This window comes from Haliotis asinina, chromosome 1 (assembly GCF_037392515.1).
Source record: "Haliotis asinina isolate JCU_RB_2024 chromosome 1, JCU_Hal_asi_v2, whole genome shotgun sequence".
In the NCBI taxonomy this organism is placed as follows: Eukaryota; Metazoa; Mollusca; class Gastropoda; order Lepetellida; family Haliotidae; genus Haliotis; species Haliotis asinina.
The window spans coordinates 15,234,501-15,258,914 of NC_090280.1; the positions used below are offsets into that span (position 1 = coordinate 15,234,501).

Sequence of the window (24,414 nt, forward strand, 5' to 3'; positions counted from 1 at the left end):
GGAACCCCAATAGTAATAACCAGTGATCTGACATAGTCCACAGTACTAAGTGCAACAACTGTAAACCAACATAACTTGCACTTCTGCAAGGCTAGTACATATTACATTTTTGCATATTTCACTTTGAAAATAGACATAAGGGCTCAAGTAAAACATGCTCCATTAAAACAAATGTAAATCATTCATATTTGGTACTGGGGACTATATAATGAACTGAATTCATGAAAGGCTATGGTTCAATTCACCGGATATGCGAATGCATCATAATAGCTTCAGTAAAAATTCACAAAATTATTTCCTGGAACTGTGATTATCTCCCCTTAGCCCATACCATACTATTGTAAGGTTTTGTTTCAAAAAGGATAAATTACAATATAAATATGAAAAGGTAATATGTCTTATGTATATGTGACATGCTTACCTCACAATTAAACAATGAAAGAGGTTTACCTTTGTTGTATTTTTCTGAATGCATTAAACATGATCTAATTTCATCCGTCTTGATGTTGAGAATAATGCTGATTATATAGGTAATTAAAATAGACAGAGAAATGACTGGTAACAGAGTGATACAGACCCTAAGAGAGAATGTAATCAAAGTAGAATTTATCTGCCTTGTCTTTCACACTTTGCCAACTCTCAGGACAAAAGTCAATTCTCTCAAGATGGTGTTGCCTTTCAGACCATACAAACAAATCACACCACTTCAAACCAGTCACTGCCAGCTGCATCTGGATCTGATGATAGTAGTTTGATGTTATCTTAAGAGCAAGCTGGCCATTGTCTTTCCGGCTGAGGTAGGGCAGATCATGGAGGTCCTTGTTCCGCAGGTCTGGACACTTCACCTCCAGTAGGCCAAAAGGAGGGTTGGACCTGGGGTCTAGCACCTTTCGGTCTGGAGAAGCAGCCACCCATGCTGCTCTGGGATAATTTAACTTGCGAGATGACAAAAACGGTTACAACGGTGCAACAGCAGACCTAATGTGGTTGTAGAGGGTTGATTTCACAGGCCGGTCCTCTCCATCATTCTTGTAACCAGACACCTTTATCTCTGGTACTGACATACCGGCTATTTTATCCAGCCTAGGGATGTGCCATGTCTGTGGCATGGAGGTCTTGGCAACATCCCGTGGGATGGACTTCAATCCTCGCTGCTTATAGTGGGCCATTAGGTATAAAACACCTGTGGAAGAAAAAACATATTTTCAAACAATAGGAATGACAGAATCAGATCCTGAGTTAAAAATACCCAGACATATATTAATATTATACATAGAACACGAAAGGAAACAGGAGGACCTGATTTCCGTGGAAAATTGCCATCCCTGATAGAAATAGGCTCATGACATATCTGTCACATGACCACAGCACTGGCTCTGACCTGTAGCACAGTTCCAGCTGGTACTGACCACTCTGACCACTGGACTGATCTCTAAGGTGACATGCATTTAATAGTACATGTACTTGTATGAAATGAATCAACTAGGCTCTAGGCTATCACAATTAATAAACACAAGTGAGACATTTAACAAAATATGCATTCCTAACAATATACATATATAAATATATATTTTGTTTCCAGACAATATCATGTACCCAACTTACAGTTACTTTATGTGGCGATTCATTTTTCTTCATGGAACGGTGACAGCCAGCTGTTGTTACACAAGATGTGTCATCACATGATGCTGCAAGAAAACGATTACAAGTGAAAAAAGATACCAGACAAGAAAATAGAAATTACTTGAAATAATTTTATATGAATTTAACATAATATGATCTGACAATTACTACCTTGATTATTGACATGCTTGAATGTAGGTCACAGTGACGTAAACATTGTAAATGTCTGTCATTAATCTAACTAAAAGAAGTCACAAAAGAGCTTCTGCGTTGCACATCATAATAATTAGCGTGTCCCGTATTTATATGATAACATGTTATGTGAAAATAAAAACATCTTCAGTCATAAATCGGCAATGACATAATGACATTGACAGCCAGTGCGATAGTTACCATTTACAGATGGAAATTGATGAATGAAACTTACTTCGCAAATTGAAAATGAAACCTTCACTGTAATATTTGAAGCCTTTGTTCAGTTGGGAAGTACCGGCACTTCTGCTGTTCATCTGAATATAAGTCTCCACGAAGGAAAAAGTGAGAGACGGTACAGCTGTCAGATCGCTTCCAGATTTCGTCGCCATCACGATTCGCAGATTTCGCGGGTATAACCTCGTTTTGATATCGGTCAAAGGTCACATGCATAAAAATTAAGAATGGTCTATGGTATGGGCATTGTGCTTACTCTTGTTCAACCGACCTTCACCTCAAAGAAATTGCCTAATATGTGCAACAATGTTGACGTGTGACATCACTACCGATGACCGATTTCTTTCAAAATGGCGGCTTCGCTGACAAGGGTACACAAGATTTTGCGAGGACGTTTTCCTCGTTTCAGGATCTTTTGCACATAAATGTGAGATGTAAGTAATCAGAATTATTCTGACTATCTGTGTATTGTTATATGTTCTTATCGTTTACATTGGAAATGACGGAAGAAGCCAGAAATGCCGATAAGTACCGTTGTCGTTCTGCGTGATTTTGCGTCACTCATGGCGTCACGCTGCACTAAAAGTTTGACAGTTTCTTATGAATTACCAAATTATTTCATTGTATCTATTTTCAGTTTGCTATTTTTTGCCACGATGCCCTTCCCTGAATATACTAAGCGTATTGAGCCATTGTAAGCAATGATTAGAGGGCTGGATGTTGGAAAATTTCTGAAAATGCTACGCAGTGTAAAACTGGAATTTTTCTTTGTTTACATTTCAGTCAAGCGCTGTCTTTCGAGCACAGCGTTCGTTTTCATGCAAAATATATATTGTTTCGTTTTGTCTAGACAGTTGGTATTGGTGACAAAGACTATTTGTAATTTGATTCTAATATGCATGGGGAGTTCAATGATGCATTTGTCGTAGCTAACTATGAAGTATACATGATGTAATAGGCTTCTCGATACCGGCCTTCTCGAAACGTGATTTTGTAAACACTATCCAATATGGCGGAAAGCGCACTTCGGCGTTCGTGTAATTGTATTTTCGAAAACATCCCAACCGATTCTGGGTACATCGGTGACGTTTCAGAATTATCATTCCTGGTTACATGAAAACTTGATATCAATGATCATTAATATGCTATTTTTGAAATTCATTACTCCCAGTAATTATCCGATTTTCACATTTCAAAACATACTGCAAATAACGCTGTGAATCTCGATTTTGTACAGTTTGAAAAATGGCGACATTTACGATGAAGCCTATTTTGAAAGGCGATTTTAAGCACTTTAGCTTGGTCTGAGATAATAGTGGATGGTATCAAGAAACAGGGAATTTTCCGCAGAATTCAAAACTGTGAAGTATTATATATGCGTGGTATATTTAGAATTTTATTGGACTTCCAAGTGAGGTATGTAGAGGAGGGACATATATGTCCCTGTGGCATCCAGGGGGTAAGCCGAAGGGTGGGGATGCATTTATCTGTTATGTTTAGAATAGTGTTGGTGTAATTTTCATTGAAGATATAAATGTCGGGGTCTGGTATGGTGTTAATGGTAATTTGTTTACATAATGTGTTGAATTTGTGCCAGTCTGCTTTGTTTACGTTGTATCTGATGTCTGTGGTGGTGGTGGGTGGGGTGTTGGTGGGTGAGGTGGGAGTGGAGATGTGGCAGTGTAAGGTTATTTTGATGGGGCCGTGGTCACTGCTCCAGGTGTCGTCGTGTACCCCCCATGTACAAGCTTGTGTGAGTTGTGGTGTGGTGATTGTAATGTCGATGGCTGTGGGTGATTGTAAGTTTGTGAGGGGGTAGCGTGTGGGTTGGTTGTCGTGAAGTGTTGTAAGGTTATGTCGGTTTAGCCAGTCAGATAGGCTGGGGAGTAATTTTGAGATTTGGCTTTCTGTACACATTTATAATGGTGAGATGTTTATTGGTGTTTATTGTCAGGACTTCTAGTTCTTTGACCTGGATTTGTAGAATTTTTAAATTTAGTTGCTCTGCTATGAAAAGGCCTAGGCTAAGGGGGCCTGGGTAATTATTGTGTTAGGGGTGGAGGAGGTGTAGGGTGAGGAGGAGGAGGCGGTAAGGATAGATTTGTATGATATGTATTGTGGTAGCTCATTGGCTATAAATATGTCCATCAGATAGCTGACTATTTTCAGTGCGGGGCAGGTCAAGGCCAAGGTAACCAAAGGCAAGTCCTATATGCATGTTCTGCTCATACATCATACAACGGAAACGGCACCCGTGGCGAGCCACCTCCTCGTGGTGGGTGCTGGGCAATGCTAAGAGCTCGCCGACACCCCCGTAGTAACCCGGGGGGATATTTGGTCCACCAACCCGTTTGCCGTGGGTTGCTGCCCTGTGTCGGTGGGGGAGGGGATCCTCGTGGTTGAGGGCAATGGGAGCAGGACCAGTGTTCCTACTGCTCAACACACCACTTTGGCCCTGACTTCGCCTAGACGGGAGGTTGAATGGGCCCGGTTCAAGCAATCGGCTGGTCACGCCAAGCCCTGAGCATTACTGTATGTAATGTTGCACAAAATTGTGAGAATCGTAATATGTATATTTTTAGGTCTTGGCCGAATTTTAGATCTTCTGTGAATTTCAAATTTTACTAATTCATGTTTTCGCCTAGAGCCGTATGCCCAGAAGGCGGTGGCTCATGGGCCAATCTGGTAGAATTATTAATGTTTTAATTCTTCTGCTGGAGTATGTCATCCGAGTATCCTTGGTGCTGTAAGCGGGAGGCCCGTTTACTTTAGCATTGTCCTTGTGATACTCCGTGGTGGGTGGGGAACTCGGATGATGAACCAAATTAAACTAACCATGGCTTATGAAAACCCAACAAAAAAACAAAATGTCCACTTGATACTGACCCTGTTGATACTGATCATAGACCGTCTGCGTCGATTGAGTATTGGCCACGTTTCATTGTAATTGAGACTCCTGACAAGACACCCTTGAAGTTGAACCCCTTTGTTGTATCCAAGGGTATTGAAGGTATTGCATTGGATTTGAAGAACATAAGACGCTTACGTTCAGGTGCCCTGCTAGTAGAGTGCGGGAAAAAGCAACAAGCACCTAATTTGCTGAACATCAAATCTTTCGTGGGCATTCCGGTCACGGTCTCTGCACACAAAACCTTGAACTCCAGCAAAGGTATCGTTAGAGATCGCGACCGATTGTTTGATGATATGTCGGAACTTGATATAGGATCTGAAATGAAGGATCAAGGTGTACTCTACGTCAAGCGCTTTTCAACTCGGAGAAACAATAAAACGAACACGCATCTGTTCTCTTTTTCATGTCCTAATGCTCCCACATCAGTGAAGGCAGGCTACTGTAACATTCAAGTTGATACCTACATCCTCAACCCGCTCAGGTGTTTTAAATGCCAGAAATATGGACACGATGTAAATACTTGCACATTGTCTGTTGTGTGTGCTGACTGTGGTGAGAAGACACACACAACAGAAGATTGTGACAGTGATTATAAAAAATACACCAATTGCTCAGGCGACCATTCTTCATTTTCTAAACAGTGTCCAATTTGGAAAGAGCAAATGGAGATCAATAAAATAAAATTGACACAAAATATCTGAGGCCAAAAAAACTAGTTTGAAAAAGAGATTTGAACTTTCAGAAAGTTATGTTACAGTAGCAAAAACATCATCGGGGTCTAGTTCTTAAACAACATCAACCACAGGCTGCCAGACTACCTTGACTTGGGTAAATTGTGATTCTCCACAGCTTTTGTGCACTGCTATATCATCACGGACTGAGGAATCACTTCCTAATACCTCAAAGTTTTCTTCTGATCACAAATCAGCATCTCAGTCACACTCGGAGTCTCAATCTACAGCTGATAGTCAACAAACGGTGAAAAGTAAACCGAAGCCGGAGCCTGATGCTTCCGAATAGCAGCGGGGTGGCGGGGCTCCTAGAGGGTCGCAGAACGGGGTTCAATTGCTCAATAGATACGGGTCTCTTGAGGACATGGGCGTTTCTGGGAGCGTCCGTTCTGGGGCGCGTAGCTTGTCGCCCTCCGGGGGAGTGCGGGGTGGATCCCCGGTGGGTCCACCCAAAAGATGGTTTATTCCAGTAATGTTTTACAGTGGAACTGCTTAGGATTGAGGACTGGTTTACATGAATTACAGCTGTTGGTCCAAGCTTTTGCACCTTCAGCGGTATGTCTCCGAGAGACGTGTTTAAAACGTACAGATGCGTTTGGCCTTCGTCAATTTAAGGCATATCATTGTTTTGCACCTCCGGGTGGTGGGGCCGCTGGAGGATCGTCCATTCTAGTCAGGCGAAACGTTATTCAGGGCCCTGTTTCACTTAGTACTGGTATGCAGGCTGTTGCAGTGAGAATTGCTTTACATGTAGCTTTTGCACTGTGCTCTCTTTGTGTTTCGCCGTCTTCGACGTTTACCAGGGCTGGTCTTCGGGCTCTGTGTGACCGACTCCCGAAGCCCTGTATTGTGGTGGGAGATTTAAATGAGCGCAGCCCACTCTGGGGTAGTGTAGCTGCAGGTACTGAAGGTGGATTGTTGGAGGACTTTTGTTCTGACAATGATTTGTGTATTTGTAATGATGGTTCCGGCGCCTGTTTGCATCCGGATGCAGGGACCTGTTCCATCATCTTGAACATGGAGATCAATTACTTGCTGATAGGTCAGATATAGCGAATAAACTGGGCGAAGCGCTCGCTAAACATTCTTCCTCTTCTAATTATGTACCTAAATTTCGGCAATATCAAAAACAACAAGAGAAGAAAACTATTAATTTCAATTCTGATAATGGAGAAGATTATAATGAAACGTTTTCTATTCATGATATCCATACTGCTCTTGATCAATCTCATGACACTGCTACAGGAGCTGATAACATACATTATCAACTCCTCAAGCACTTACCAGAATCCTGTTTAGAGACGCTCTTATCAACTTTTGATGATATTTGGACTTCCGGGAAATTTCCTTCTTCATGGCGTGATGCCATAGTAGTGCCAATACCTAAACCTGGACGTGATCATACGGATCCATCCAATTATCGTCCGATTTCATTAACTAGCTGTGTTTGCAAGACCATGGGACGCATGGTAAATAATCGACTTTTTTGGTACTTGAAAACTAATAATCTTATCACAGATATACAATGTGGTTTCCGTAAAAAACAGAAGTACTGTCGATCACTAAGGCGTTTAGAATCATTTGTGAAAAACGCGCTGATTAATAAACAACATGCTGTGTCTATCTTTTTACCTTGAGAAGGCATATGACACTACTTGGAAATATGGCATTTTAAGAGATTTACATGACTTCGGGTTGCGAGGTCGTTTGCCTCAATTTATTGCCAAGTTTGTAAATAACAGACAATTCCAGGTCCGTGTGGATTCTACCCTGTCTGATCATTACAATCAGGATCAGGGTGTTCCACAAAGCAGTATTTTGTCAGTCACTCCTTTTAGCATCAAGATCAACAGTTTATCAAAAGTTTTAAACGATTCAATTGATGGATCGTTATTTGTGGATGATTTTAATATTTCTTGTTATGGAAAACATATGCATACCATTGAACGGCAATTGCAGTTGTGTTTAAACAAGATAAATAAATGGTGTCTTGAAAATGGCTTTAAATTTTCTAAATCAAAAACCAACTGCATACATTTTTGTCGTAAATACAAACCCCATAGATACCCCGAACTGTCTCTAGATGGCACGCCGATTAAAGTTGTGAAGGAAGCCAAGTTCTTGGGTCTAATCTTTGACTCACACTTAACGTTTGTACCGCATATTAAGTCGCATAAAACTAAATGCCTGAAAGCACTTGACTTATTGAAAGTGATGTCAAATTCTAAATTTTGAGGGGATCAAACTACCCTTCTCCATCTATATCGATCACTTCTTCGTTCTAAACTTGATTATGGCTCCATCGTCTATGGTGGAGCCTGCAAAACCAACCTTAAACTTCTTGATTCTGTCATGGCTTAGGACTTTGTCTTGGGTCTTTCAGAACTTCACCTATTGATAGTCTCGGCGTTGAAGCCGATGAACCATCTCTTACTCAACGTGGTATAAAATTGTCTTTACAATACACTACTAAATTAGATTCTAATGAATCTAACCCTGCCCATAACTGTGTGTTCAATCCCCTTTATGCGGATTTGTATGACAAAAAGTCTTCGCTTTTTCCGCCTCTTGGGCACAGAATTAAACCATTTATTTCTTCTGCCGGTATTGAACTGGAAATCATAGCTCCTTCCCGTCTTCTTTCTTCTCCTCCTTGGCAATTGGTTAGGCCACAAGTTGACCTAACATTAACATCATTTTAAAAAATCAGAAACAAATGAATTACAATATAAACAAGAATATCATCAATTAAAACATGAATATAGCATTTACAAACCCTTATTTACAGATGGATCCAAGGGCGGTGGCTCAGTGGCTTGTGCCACTGTCATTCGATCCAAAACAATATCTTCTAGATTACCAGATAATAGTTCTATTTTTACAGCAGAAGCTAACGCCATATTAACAGCTCTCAAATATATGCAAAGACACCCTAAACGTAAACAATGTATAATCTATTCAGACTCTCTTTCTTGCCTTCAGGCGATTAAAAATATTTCTTGCAAACATCCACTTTTAATAGAAATTATTAAATTGTGTAATGATCTTGCAACGGCCAATACGACATCGTCTTCTGTTGGTTACCCAGCCATGTAGGCATTTCAGGTAACAAAATGGCCGATCTTGCTGCCAAGGCAGCACTCAACAAATCTGTGACACCACTTCTTATCCCATACACTGATTATAAAGCTAACATTAGATCTTATATCCGTGATCTGATGCAGAAGACGTGGGACACCCAGGTAGGCATCAATAAATTACATGAAATGAAACCCTATATTGGTTATTCCTACTTGGGTTGTCAGTCCAGATTTGAAGAGGTCATTCTACGGCGATGTCGTATTGGCCATACTAGATATACTCATGCATACCTTTTGAAAGGTGAGGATCCTCCGTTTTGCATCCCTTGTGATGAGAGAACCACGGTCAAGCATATCCTGCTTGACTGTTGAATTCTCCATCACAAGGGATAAATATTTCAACGTCAAAACAACTAAGGACCTTTTTAACACCGTAACTTCTCATTTAATTCTTGGATTTTTAAAAGAAATTGATTTCATCATTGAATTTTGATTAGTATATTCTGTAGATAGCTGCATTTTAATTCATGGTAGTCTAGATTAGTAACTTGAATTGTTAGTGACTGTACCCTCAAAGGGGGTTGAAGTACCGTAAAATTATTGCCCTCCTGAGAGGGTACGTAAGTCCCAAAACATTTCATGTACGCTTAGACTTCCACTGTTTTTAATCGTAGTATATGTGTATTTTTAATTTTTGGCTAGATGTGACTAAATTGCTAACAGCTGAGTGGATGATGTAAATCCAACTAGGGTCCATGCAGGTAGCAAAAGTACTGTTACTCCCCATGCCCTCTAGTATGGTGATCTACCTTCAGTTGTTGGCGATCTATAGCCTGATTTTATGTTGTATTGTCCGAATAGTGATATTAGTTTTAACCTTCCACGCTAGTTTTAATTCAAATTGTGATACTGGAGTTGTTTTACCGTCCTTCGCCGACAGATTCTATAATATACATATAGTCCTTTTCTTTGTTAAATGTTCTCGTCACATTATGGCTGAAATATTGCCGATGTCACGTTAAATATTAGCTCACTCACTCACTACCCAATACTTTCCACAAACACCCGCGACATTCTGTATTCAGTACGTTCCGCAAACACACGCCACAGTCTGCATCCAATACTTTCAACAAACATCCCCGAGAGTCTGTATCCAGTACTTTCCACACACACTCCGACATTCTGTATCCAGTACTTTGTACAATCACCACCGAGATTTTGTATTCAATACCTTCCAGGAAACTTATTAAGAACCTGCCAATTTCAACTGAATTTCATCATTTATTGAAGTCATGACAATATTCTATTCAACGGACCCGTGAAGGTCCCGGGGTAGAATAGGCCTTCAGCAACCCATGCTTGCCATAAAAGGTGACTATGCTTGTCGTAAGAGGCGACTAACGGGATCGGGTGGTCAGACTATGACTTGGTTGACACATGTCATCGGTTCCCCATTGCACAGATCGATGCTCATGTTGTTGATCACTGGATTGTCTGGTCCAGACTCGATTATTTACAGACCGTTGCCATATAGCTGGAATATTGCTAAGTGCGACGTAAAACTAAACTCACCCATCACCATCTATTCAACGTCACGAATTTGTTTTACAAGACATCGGGCCATGTGTATGTAAACCGTACCTTTAAACAGTATCGATCATTTTGCAAAATCTAATTAGGAGAGTTGACTGAAGTAAGTGGCTACATTTACACCAGTGATGGGTAGTATGGATCTATTTCCTAGAAGGTCTCTGAACGCAGATACAGTGTATAATCTGCGGAATGTAGTTTCCCAGTTACGTTCTTTATGTGAAGGATCAAATCTGAATCCGAGGTTTTGATCCACCTTCTGAACCGACCAAACATAAACTTTAGACACATTTTAATAATGTTTAGTGTTTTCTCTTGAAATCAACTGGGATGAGACTGGCAGCCGATACCTTTGCTTTGAAAGCTCCTTTACGGTTAATGCATACACTTTAGACATAGCATTGAACAAAATTGCATGTTTGTAGATACGCGCTCATGGTACCAATTAAACTTACAGCCAGCACAGTACATACCGTGAAATCAGCCACCTTTAGTTAGCAGTGATTTTGCTAAGGTGGATTTCTCGCATGTTTTCACATCTGATGCGGCGAGGTTTTATATTTCTTTATTACTAACAACGGTGCATGCCATTTCAGCTACATCACAGATTAAACATATAACACAGTACATTTTACAGTTGATGAATTATCGATGTCGTTATCAATATCATAACACAAAACATTAACACACAATGACGATAAAAAAGCAACAGTGTGCAGAACAGAGAAACTCCTTATGCTAATCTGAAATTTAGTCCTCTTGAAGAGAGCCATAACCCAGAGACGCTCCCGGATTATGCATTTTCCCAAATGGTAGTGATTTTGCATGAGGTAAAACAGTTGTTCGAAATTTGAATCAGCGGAGGCATATCTTACTTTTTTTTATCTATTCATTGGTAATAATGAAAATATGATTAACTAATAGACGCACTGGAGTTGATACGGTGGCAGTTCTTGGTAACTTAGACAAGCGAACGTAAGACACGAAAAGGAACATATCGCAGTAAGGGCAGGTGCACAAGCAACGGGACTGCTTGACACCTCAGTGTGCTACAGCCAACCAGCTTAACACCACAAGGTGCAATACGCTACAATCTGTGAGTCCACAACGAGCACATGTTGTTTACGAGGAGTATTTCTAATACACTGAAGTACATAGTACAGTTATATATGATACAATTATTATGTATTGTCACTATTTTGATAAACTTGGCATTTAGATCAATATCCATCAAATATTTCTAAATATGTCTTAATCTTAAATAAGAAAAATGTTCACACTTAAGGATTACATGAAATTCATCTTCAATAACAGTTTTGTCATTCCATTTACAAAATAGACATAATCTCTCATTGAATTAACTTTATTCTGTCTTCGTGTCTCAAGTGATGAAGTAATATAACCACAACTAAATGTTGACAGTACATATATCACATGTAAAGGAATATAAAAATTTAGATATCCCTCCACATTTGAAAGTGTCTTACGTTTGGAGTAATAAAAACATTTATTAGAATTCTGAAACGAAGTCGCCCAACATTGTTTAAGATTATCTGAAAGTTTCTGTTTAAACAAATATTAGAAGTAATCAACATTGCCACCATCCTGACTGATCCAGGCACAGCCCAAATTTCTGACACAAGTTGAACAAGTAGAATATGTCCACAGCACCCCATTGCTTGTAACAGGCGACTAAATTGGGCAACCTGTTTGCCGTGGGTTGCGTCCTGTGTCGGTGGAGGACGGGATCCTGGTGGTTGAGGGCAGATGGGCTTTTAACTGCGTTCCATTTGTCCAACACACCACTTTGGCCCTTATGTCACCTAGACGGGTAGTTGAATGGGCCCGATTCAACCAATCGGCTGGTCATGCCAAGCCCTGTGCATGGACTACATATGTGTCATTGCGCAAATCTGATTTTGGAATTGTTTTGAATTTTTGGTCCTGGCACTACTGTTAATCTGCAACTTTTTGTATTGAGAATTATGATCATATGAACTTTGCCTAGAATCTTATGCCAGAAGGCGATGGCTCATGGGCCAATCTGGTAGATTAATTATTTATAATTCTTCTGCTGGAGTATATCATCCGGGTATCCTTGGTGCTGCAAGCTGGACGCCCGCCTCACCTCAAAGAATAAAATATTTATCTATTTACAATTCCCCATGGCCCCTAGTATGGTTATCTACCTTCAGCTGTTGGCAATCTATAGCCTCATTTTGTGCTGTATTGTCCGAATAGTGATATTAGTTTTAACTTTCGACACTAGCTTTAATCCCAGTTGTTTTACTGTCCCTCGTTGACAGGTTTTTATGTTACCCATATATTTCATTTCAGTATTAAATGTTCTCGTCACGATATGGCTGAGATATTGCTGATGTGACGTTAAATATGAACTCACTCACTCACTGATGTATTAAGGAAAACAACTTATTAATAGTAATAAATATGACAAACAGTTGTGGGTTTGTTACATGTAAAACACCTACGTAAGTGCCTTGAGGTTCACATGAAGATATATTCCTGTACAATGATGATATTATATTAAATAAAGATACCAGAAACACCAACTTCAGCTAAAGATTGCAAACTGACTTCACATTCTTTATGTGCCAAATGGCTCTGAAAAATCAAGAAAAAGAAAAAGAAAAAATTACCTATCTTTTCAGGACTCGTGAAGGTCAAGAGGCGACTAAAGGGTTGTCAGGCTCGCTGACTTGGTTGACACATGACATCAGTTGTCAAACTACGCAGATCGATGCTCGTGATGTTGACCAATGGATTATTACAGACCGCTGCCATATAGCTGGAACATTGGTAGGTGCGGCGTAAAACTAAACTCACTCACTCACATCTCGTTTTACAAGAATAGTTGTGAGCTAAAGCCTGAAGGGAAAAGAGTGAGTGAGCGAGTGAGCGAATTGGGTTTATTAAGCTTTTAGCAATATTCCAGCAATCTCACGGCGGGGGACACCAGAAATGGGTTTCACATGAAGGGAAAAAATGTGAGCAACTATGGCATACCTTGCTCCGAAGCTTGTCTGGGACTCACTAATACTTTCATGTGCATCGCACGAAGATTTTTAACTCATATCACAAACATAGGAAAATGTTTTGCAAATAGAATCAGCAAAAGATAATACCCAATAATTACATGGGTTTCTTTTACAGAGAGAGGTCTTTTAATACTCTTGCCTCAACCACATGAAAAATTACTACCACACACTTCACCTTTTAACACGGCTATGTGTAAAACGGGTAACAAGGCACTGAATGCTAAAGACCATTAGGAACAATACAACAGTGTTAGACTTCGCCAGACACCTCACCGCTGAACACCGCTAGATACAATACATCACAAGGATTCGCAGTTGTGTTCTTCGGCTTATCACCAGAGGGTATAATAAACCAAAAGATGACACAGTGGTAATACAACATTAAGTACAATGCAGGTGTTAGAGGTCACCAGCTACCGTTAGGTACAGTACACCCGTAGATGTTACATTGGCACTGCACTGCTCAGCACCAGTAGGTACAATAATCCATTAGCCGTGTCCCTTAGGTGCTTAACAACGACTGGTATATTCGGCGCTCCTGGCACTTTGCACAGAGGCAACTTGTTCTGGTGGTCCCACACTGTTCACACAGGACTTGAAGAATATAACCTTCGCCGTCTCTCTGAAAGGTTTATATAGTTTGAGGTAAAGAAACGGTTTGATGACATAACATGAAGTAGTAATTGTCCAGAAGAGTGTCCTTAGGCCTTGCATCTGAACATTGGTGGAGGAGATGATAAAGAAGGGGACGCAGGTGAGCAGGTAGATCATGGTGAAGACGTGATTCATCTGAGACAGCTGCACCTTCTTTGCGTTGTTAGGACCAATGGTGGCAATGGTGGGACATTTTAGAATGGATCGAATTTTTAGGAAGCAAGCCGTTGCTGTGCAGAAGGGGATGCACACTATATTGAGAACCAAGAGGATTAACAGCCAACAGTTCGACTGCGTTATATTCATGTACAAGGCATCTGTAGATTCACTGTACTCCACTGTGTAGAATGACGGTACGAAATTGTACAGGGAGAAAAGAGCAATATTGAAAATCCAGGACAAAACCAAGAAGGCAAACACCCGTTTCCATGTAACCATGCGAGAATATTGTTGCGTGCATATCGCCAGGTAGAGGTTTGCTGAAACGGCACTTAAGCTGTGGGAGATCACCCCGCTAAGAGCGAGAATGCAAAGTCGGAGATATATGTCAAGTTGATCTATTCGTGGTCGAACAACATGCACGAATACTACACTCTGAGTGACACATACCTGAAGAACTTCAGCTGCAGCATGGTTTACCATGAGAGCTCCAGAGAATCCTCTCATACCTGGCGTCTTGATAATGATAATGATGATGAGGATGTTCCCGACAATGCACCATAAGTTGACTGTTCCAGTAATCGCTGTCACAACTATTGCCCTGTTTGTGATGAATGAAGTTGCATTGCTGTGATTCATAATGGTCAACCTGGACACTTGGAATGTCAACAAATGCTGCAGTCACACACAACGTATCAGGTCTTATGTATTAACCAAAGCTGAACAGAACAATTTGCCGATCCTTTGCCGATGTCTTTTAGGGAAGTTGCACTGCAATAACAAAGGGTAATTAGTTACTGAATTCATTCAGTGAAAGAAAGAAGACTGGAATAAAACATCGACTATGACATAAAGACCTACTGTTACATAAAATGTCCACAACAATAACAGAACCATCGACTTGACTTCTGTCCACCATCTATCCCTTCTTGCATCTATCATCTATCTTTACGTCACTAGGCATTTTGGACAAATATATGTATCTGTTTGGAAGGGATATCCACTCTGCTGTTGAACCCGTTATATACTTGTACTATAAGTATGTTTGTTGCCTTCAGTTCGGAGGCAACATTGACATTGATTAATGGAGAAACTTATTGACATGCAATCAATGATCACTGTAGTCAGTTGTCAGGTATTTTATTGCAATACGTGTATAGCATATCTTGCCTTTATTATTTCAGTCATAAGTTGACGTTGTAATGGCATAAATATACTAGCGACCATAAGAAACGTGATCAAAATAAAAACGACTGTAAATTCTCAAAATCGTTGTCAGTCTGTTTGTAAATAGCTAAAAACAGACGAAGGCAAGTTCCAGTTCTTCAAGATCTGTCCGCAGTTGAGCACCTTCGGGGATAACTGGGACGTCGTTATCGGAAACGCCAAAATCAGCTATTGACGAGGAAGGATTTAACAGCTGCTCTGCTAAAGAAATGGCGTCGGATACCTTAATCAAGACACCAGAAGACCCATTTACTCAGTTCGATGCCGGGTTCGGTTCTGTATCAGTACTAGAGGTGGCCACACCAAGCATTGAACGATATGTGCTGCCCAGAAAGTTGTGAAAGCTCTCAGTCGATTCTGCACTGTGGCCGAATATTGGCTAATGCACCCCAGTGTCATTCACGTGATCTCGCAGTCCGTTTGAGTTTCTTTTGGACACTATTGTATATATAATAAAAACTGTCGTCAACAGAATTAAAACTAGCGTGCTACGCAAAACCTTAAGTACTATTAGGACAATATACATAAAAACAGCATACAGACTGATAACCAGAGCACGTCCGTACATTGCATTTGCACCATCCCATCAGGTTTTTGCGATTGTAGTTAAATTTAGACAAACAATAGAACTAATACCATACTACTAAGTATTAAAACAATAGTAGATACAAACATGCTTCAAATGAAATGAGACCTTCACAGTTAATGGTTATATTCTACCAAAATATGAACGATCTATGTGCATCAGAATGTATGAATCAAATCTCTTTCTTTAAAAATCCAAGACTAAATGAGAGTTTACGGCATGGAAAAGGTTCTTTGAAAGGATTAAGGATAAACAGCAGTAAGATGAACACTGTTATCTATAATACCCTGCCTCACCAAGACAGAAGAGCGTGCAGTGTCTTTGTTGTTGATGGCGTTAAGTTAAGCCCGACGGTCCATGTATAGCAACGATAATAAGAAATCTTGTACTGAGATACTTGCACCTGTGGCGATATATAATGAACGTGAAAAAAGAACATAGTCATCCCACCTGATAAACTCCCTTGCATTAATGTAAGTATTCATTAAACGATGAACACAATCTGCCATTGTTGTGTCCTCCATCATTATGGATATAATGTTTCTTCTGTTTGATGACGCCTCGTGCGTCTTGAGATTGTTATTAAGACGTTAGGTTTCCTTTGGATACAACATTTGTCGTGACCAGACTTAATGCTTGTGATAATGCTGCAGTATGAGCATCGCAAATAGCAACTGAAATTAGTTTCATTGATGTCGTGGTGAGTCGTTTGTATATCATGCAATGTTGTTTCAATGTCTATTGTTGACTGCACCATTTAATCGTCACTCATTGCAAGTGTATGGCAGACGAGGGGTATTTTAAGGGCGCGCCCAAGGATGCACGGCCCAGAGTTATTATCGCTGGATTCGCCCACCCTCACGATGCGGACAGAGTGTTTGGATCGAAGTGGGATCTCAAGATCTTTAGAGAGATGCATGGGAGGTTCACAGGGTACCCTCCAATTAATAAAAAATGTGAACTTTTCACATTAAGCAGACAGTTATACAGACTTTTGTGGGACATTTTACTTGTAGGTGTATATATATGACATGTATATTACATGATAGGTGTATATTACATGACAAGTCAGAAACTGGGTTCACTTATAGTTCCAATGTGGGGAATAGAACCCAGGTCTTCGGCATGACGAGCCAACGCCTTAACAACTAGGCTAACCCCCACTCCCCTACGCTTACAATAAAGTAATTGAATCGTAGGCAGGGTTTAGGTAAGGTTATTTTACAAATGATCATGTATTTTTATTTCATATACGCAGAGAAATGTACACAAAGAAAAGACGGTAAATTACCAAAAGCATTCATATATTTTAGGAAAGCTTTTGACATAGTTAATAACCCTAAGATGTAACATCAGACTGCTTCGGTGTTCAGATGTTCCACAATATCATAAAGCGTTATCTACTCCTTTTTCCTGATGATATTTTTATTTTGCTTAACTTTTCCTTATTTTGCTTAACGACCTACATAAAAAGAGAAAGAATTATGTAAAGAAGTTACCTTAAGTCGCCCAGTCCACAATTAAACAGCTACACAAGCGTGAGTTGTCTGAAGTCGTAGTGCACCTTTGATGAAGAATCACCTGACGCCTTCTGTATATGCTCGTAACAAGCCAGGTGCTGGTGGTCATATTATGTTCTGGCCTTGGCTGTAGCTCCTCCCACAAGACAGCGCCCGTTCATTAGAGCAATCAATAGATACCTCACCTAATACATGACTATACGACAACATAAGCGCCGGAGCATCCTCTAACTATAGTACATAGTAACATATAAAACCGTAACATCCTCTAACTATAGTACATAGTAACATATAAAACCGTAACATCCTCTAACTATAGTACATAGTAACATATAAAACCCTAACATCCTCTAACTATAGTACATAGTAACATATAAAACCCTAACATCCTCTAACTATAGTACATAGTAACATATAAAACCGTAACATCCTCTAACTATGGTACATAGTAACATATAAAACCGTAACATCCTCTAACTATAGTACATAGTAACATATAAAACCCTAACATCCTCTAACTATAGTACATAGTAACATATAAAACCGTAACATCCTCTAACTATAGTACATAGTAACATATAAAACCGTAACATCCTCTAACTATAGTACATAGTAACATATAAAACCGTAACATCCTCTAACTATAGTACATAGTAACATATAAAACCGTAACATCCTCTAACTATAGTACATAGTAACATATAAAACCGTAACATCCTCTAACTATAGTACAAAGTAACATATAAAACCGTAACATCCTCTAACTATAGTACATAGTAACATATAAAACCCTAACATCCTCTAACTATAGCACATAGTAACATATAAAACCGTAACATCCTCTAACTATAGCACATAGTAACATATAAAACCGTAACATCCTCTAACTATGGTACATAGTAACATATAAAACCGTAACATCCTCTAACTATGGTACATAGTAACATATAAAACCGTAACATCCTCTAACTATAGTACATAGTAACATATAAAACCCTAACATCCTCTAACTATAGTACATAGTAACATATAAAACCGTAACATCCTCTAACTATGGTACATAGTAACATATAAAACCGTAACATCCTCTAACTATAGTACATAGTAACATATAAAACCCTAACATCCTCTAACTATAGTACATAGTAACATATAAAACCGTAACATCCTCTAACTATAGTACATAGTAACATATAAAACCCTAACATCCTCTAACTATAGTACATAGTAACATATAAAACCGTAACATCCTCTAACTATAGTACATAGTAACATATAAAACCGTAACATCCTCTAACTATAGTACATAGTAACATATAAAACCGTAACATCCTCTAACTATAGTACAAAGTAACATATAAAACCGTAACATCCTCTAACTATAGTACATAGTAACATATAAAACCCTAACATCCTCTAACTATAGCACATAGTAACATATAAAACCGTAACATCCTCTAACTATAGCACATAGTAACATATAAAACCGTAACATCCTCTAACTATGGTACATAGTAACATATAAAACCGTAACATCCTCTAACTATGGTACATAGTAACATATAAAACCGTAACATCCTCTAACTATAGTACATAGTAACATATAAAACCGTAACATCCTCTAACTATGGTACATAGTAACATATAAAACCCTAACATCCTCTAACTATGGTACATAGTAACATATAAAACCGTAACATCCTCTAACTATGGTACATAGTAACATATAAAACCGTAACATCCTCTAACTATAGTACATAGTAACATATAAAACCGTAACATCCTCTAACTATGGTACATAGTAACATATAAAACCGTAACATCCTCTAACTATGGTACATAGTAACATATAAAACCGTAACATCCTCTAACTATAGTACATAGTAACATATAAAACCGTAACATCCTCTAACTATGGTACATAGTAACATATAAAACCGTAACATCCTCTAACTATGGTACATAGTAACATATAAAACCGTAACATCCTCTAACTATAGTACATAGTAACATATAAAACCGTAACATCCTCTAACTATAGTACATAGTAACATATAAAACCGTAACATCCTCTAACTATGGTACATAGTAACATATAAAACCGTAACATCCTCTAACTATAGTACATAGTAACATATAAAACCGTAACATCCTCTAACTATAGTACATAGTAACATATAAAACCGTAACATCCTCTAACTATAGTACATAGTAACATATAAAACCGTAACATCCTCTAGCTATAGTACATAGTAACATATAAAACCGTAACATCCTCTAACTATAGTACATAGTAACATATAAAACCGTAACATCCTCTAACTATAGTAAATAGTAACATATAAAACCCTAACATCCTCTAACTATGGTACAAAGTAACATATAAAACCGTAACATCCTCTAACTATAGTACATAGTAACATATAAAACCCTAACATCCTCTAACTATAGCACATAGTAACATATAAAACCGTAACATCCTCTAACTATAGTACATAGTAACATATAAAACCCTAACATCCTCTAACTATAGTACAAAGTAACATATAAAACCGTAACATCCTCTAACTATAGTACATAGTAACATATAAAACCGTAACATCCTCTAACTATAGCACATAGTAACATATAAAACCCTAACATCCTCTAACTATAGTACAAAGTAACATATAAAACCGTAACATCCTCTAACTATAGTACAAAGTAACATATAAAACCGTAACATCCTCTAACTATAGTACATAGTAACATATAAAACCGTAACATCCTCTAACTATAGTACAAAGTAACATATAAAACCGTAACATCCTCTAACTATAGTACATAGTAACATATAAAACCGTAACATCCTCTAACTATAGTACAAAGTAACATATAAAACCGTAACATCCTCTAACTATGGTACGTGGTGACGATACATTTAGGAACAACGTATCATACGGCCTGCACAGACGAGTTACCGTTGTCTTGTGCGTGAATGGTCTGGATACACGACTAGCGATAAAACAAAAGTATAGCCTAATTTGGAACCTAGCCCTTACTGTCCATTTCAGTGTTGTACATTCAGCGTGATGGGTCTTGATTCTGACTCGTTCACATGTGATTGATAAATCTTTGTGGATATTAAGTCTATTACTCTTGCCATTTAGATGCCATTTCACTTGTTGTAATTGTCTGTATATGCACAAACGATGCACCGTTGGCGACTTATCACGTCTACACCAATACAGCAATGAATCACGGCCTGTTACAACCACACAATACAACAGACATAGAGAATGATCTGTTCCTGGCGCCAGAGGTAGAAATTACAAAAATTGACTCGATTAATCTTAGATTGCGAAATAGAGAAATAGAGCTCAAACGGCATGTCAAGGTCCTGCCAAGTGGCCTGCTTCTGTGACCTTTAGAGTGCTATATGAATACATCACATACATGTGTTCTGCCTGCATGACGCATTTTTCAGAGGTAAATCAATGATATGTTGAGGAAATAGCTAAGTCGCCGACCGGCTCAGAGCTTAATGTTTCTGATCAAAAGAGACGGAAAAGGTTATCGTTGCAAAACACGGACCGACCGCATAGAACCCAGTCATTTTACTTTTCAGTATTGTTCAAGATGCACATGGCCGCCGACATTCCACCACAAAGTCGGATAACTTTACAGACGACATGAATGGTCAGCAATTTAGGTTTGCTGACTAAGTCATACATGCCATCCACCCTAGTTGCCTAGATCAGTCCTCATAACATCAGTCACCGAACGGGTGATTGGGTAACCTAGTTAGTGGTTAAAGCGTTCCCCTGAAGACCCTGAAGACCCGGATTCAATTCATAACATGGGTACACTGTGGGGAAACCCTTTTCTGGAGTCCCCCGCCGTGATATTACTGGAATATTGCTGAGAGAGGCTAAAGACGAAACTCAATAACTTGGAGGCTACCATGCCTTCACAGCTGCTGCAGAATCAGCTAGAACATACATTGCAGAAGGGTGTGGTTGTTTCAGTCCCATTCTGGTGGAAATACTACATGTATTGAACTGCCACTGATTATCTGTCAGAATCCTAACTGTCCGATTGATCAAATCAATGATGACGGACCTGGGGCAATAGCTGGGCTAGACGAGGATGCTGTTACTGTTTCTCGTGTCTGACGAAACTGATTGTGATGTATGTCCTTGGGTTATACTTCCTACTGCCATTCTGTCACTTCATTTTGGATACTATAGAAATATCTCCAACGGCACTTATATCGCACTGACCTCCACGCAGCACGAGCATGTTCTAAACGTATGCAGCATCATAACCTCGGACCGTGTTAATAGTCATATGACTTATCCCACTGGGTACCCATTTTCTGCTTGGTGAACAGGCAACATGCAAGACCGCTGGCTATTGTTAGTTCTGTGTTAGCCAGATTATTACCATTGTCTTCTGTCTATAGTCATGGAAACATGTTTCATGCAAGCAACACATATTTCTTTACATACATACCACTGCTAACAGGATGTTTGCCATTATTGCCATATTGATATCGTTACCATATTTATACACTTAGTCTCAAACGCCCACATGTCTGTGTACACAGCGAATACGTACATTAAAATTGTGATGATGGCAGTTTCCTAACCATTACTTCAGTTAATGATGGATACTGATTGGTTACGTAAAGTCATTCAGATCATTCGTTCATATAATGACGCTATACAGGTGTCTGATTATCCGCGCGCTCTTGCACATGATGTAAGCAAGGCCGTAAACTCACCCGCCACTACCACCCCCAACACCGCCCCCCCCCCCCCCCCCACACACACACACACCCCACCCATACACACACACACAGCCCCATTCTCCCCTCAACATGTTTCCTGAGGAGCATTTCACACTAACCCTTGAACGCTAACCCATCTTTCTCCAAAACCATGGATCCGCACCTGAGTAGTTTCTAACTATATATTTGGTATACCAACGTACAACATAAAAAACGAAATCTTCACTGCAATATTGTGAAGAATTATGATTTTGCTAATGATGCTATCAACGTCTGTACCGGTTTATGCTAAGCTGTCAGTAGTAGTACAAGTTGGATTGGTGTTCATGAGAGTCCCGCAGTAATGAGTGGAAGACGTAACAATTAAGTGGGTGATAGAGTGAGTTTGGTTGTACACCACTTGTAGCAATATTCCTGGAATATCATGCCGGAGGACAACTGAAATGGGCGTCTCACATTATGCCCATATAGGGCCGGGGTCTCTGACGTGACGGGCCCACCACCCTAATGCACAAGTGCTACGCTTTCTTTATCCAGTGTAACGTTACACATCCAAGTCAATTAGAATCCAACCAGGTGGGATTTGTTAATCAGACGTTTCCGTTTTTGTGCTAGAACTAATTACTTCCTGTTGCTGCACTTTCCAAGCAGACGTGGGAGTTACAATTACCATGGTTATATATCGCGTCTGATAGTTGCATCAGGTGAATGTCTCCGTGTCCACCAATATCATCTTGTAGGAACCCTCACATAGTGTAGACACTTCGTGTAACGCCCTGAACGACTGTAGGTGTCTACCGCTGAGTCCTATGATGTTGCCATGAAGTTAATAATGGTGACGTTGTTATAGCGTCCAGAGCATGTGGGTTTCTCACGTGTCTCTTTGAGCAGAAAATCAATAACACAGAAGGTATGCACAAAAAGTAATGAATTATTGAAACACAAACGAGTTTAATAAATAATGGTTAATTGATCAAAAAAGCATTTACTACATGAGAAACTAAACATTCCTGTCCCTTCATTGTAGCGTCGTCTGTCAGTGAATGGGATGTATGTTTCCGATTATGTTGAGTACTAGAGGGTGGTCCTGTTGCCTCGAGCTTAAAGTGTCCACTAGTCACTGCAAGCGGAGTAAAACCTCAATGACTCACACTTTGAGCCTAGGTATTACTGATCTCGAAGTAAATACTTGTATATTGCTTTTCATGAGGCCGATTTTAAGTGCAAATTCCCAACGATTAATTCTGGCAGATAATTGGACACACAAGATATCAAGAAGCTTTCTTTGTCTAGAATGTAAGAGCCAAAACTATAGACCTACCTCTGCATGCCCCTCAAGAACACCGTAACAAAAGGGAAAGTCGATTCGTTTTGTAATTTGAAAACTCATTTGAGCCTCATTTGGGACATTTGAGTTTGACAAGTTCATGATATCCATATATACACAAACCTATGCTGTAGTGACTGATGATGTTATTTCAATGTTGTATTTAATCTTTTAATCATAATAATTTTGCAGATTGAAAATTATGAATGCAACAAATGGTGTTCATGACATCATGTCATTTTCTGGCTTATTAAAACAACAATGCTGCACTGATATTTTTAGTGGCTGTACCCTCCAAGGGGGTTGAAGTATTGTAAAGTTATTGTCCTCCTGAGTGGGTATGTCAATTCCAAACATTCCATGTAAATTTAAGTCTACCGAGTTTTTAATCGTATTATTCTTGTTATTTTAATTTGGCTAGCATGTCCTACACTCGCCTGCGGTTCAAGGGATGGTGTAAATCCAGCTCATGTCCATGCAGCTAGCAAAGGTACTGTAAGTCACCATGGTCCTTAGTATGGTGATCTACTTTCTGCCGTTGGTGATATATAGCCCGTGTTTTATATTGTCTTGTCCAAATAGTGATATTAGTTTTAACTTTCCACACTAGCTTTATATTGTCACTGTGATATTCTAGTTGTTTTACTGTCCTTTGACGACAGATTTATTTATGAAATACATATATTCCATTTCAGTATTAAATGTTCTCTTGACAATATGGCTGAAGTATTGCCGATGTGACGTTAAATC

At 39.3% G+C, this 24,414-nt stretch overlaps 1 pseudogene; it reads right to left on the bottom strand.

The window, feature by feature from the left end:
- Nucleotides 1-578: 578 nt before the first annotated feature.
- On the bottom strand, nucleotides 579-2,264 carry LOC137296592 (uncharacterized; annotated as a pseudogene).
- Between the last annotated feature and the right edge of the window lie 22,150 nt (nucleotides 2,265-24,414).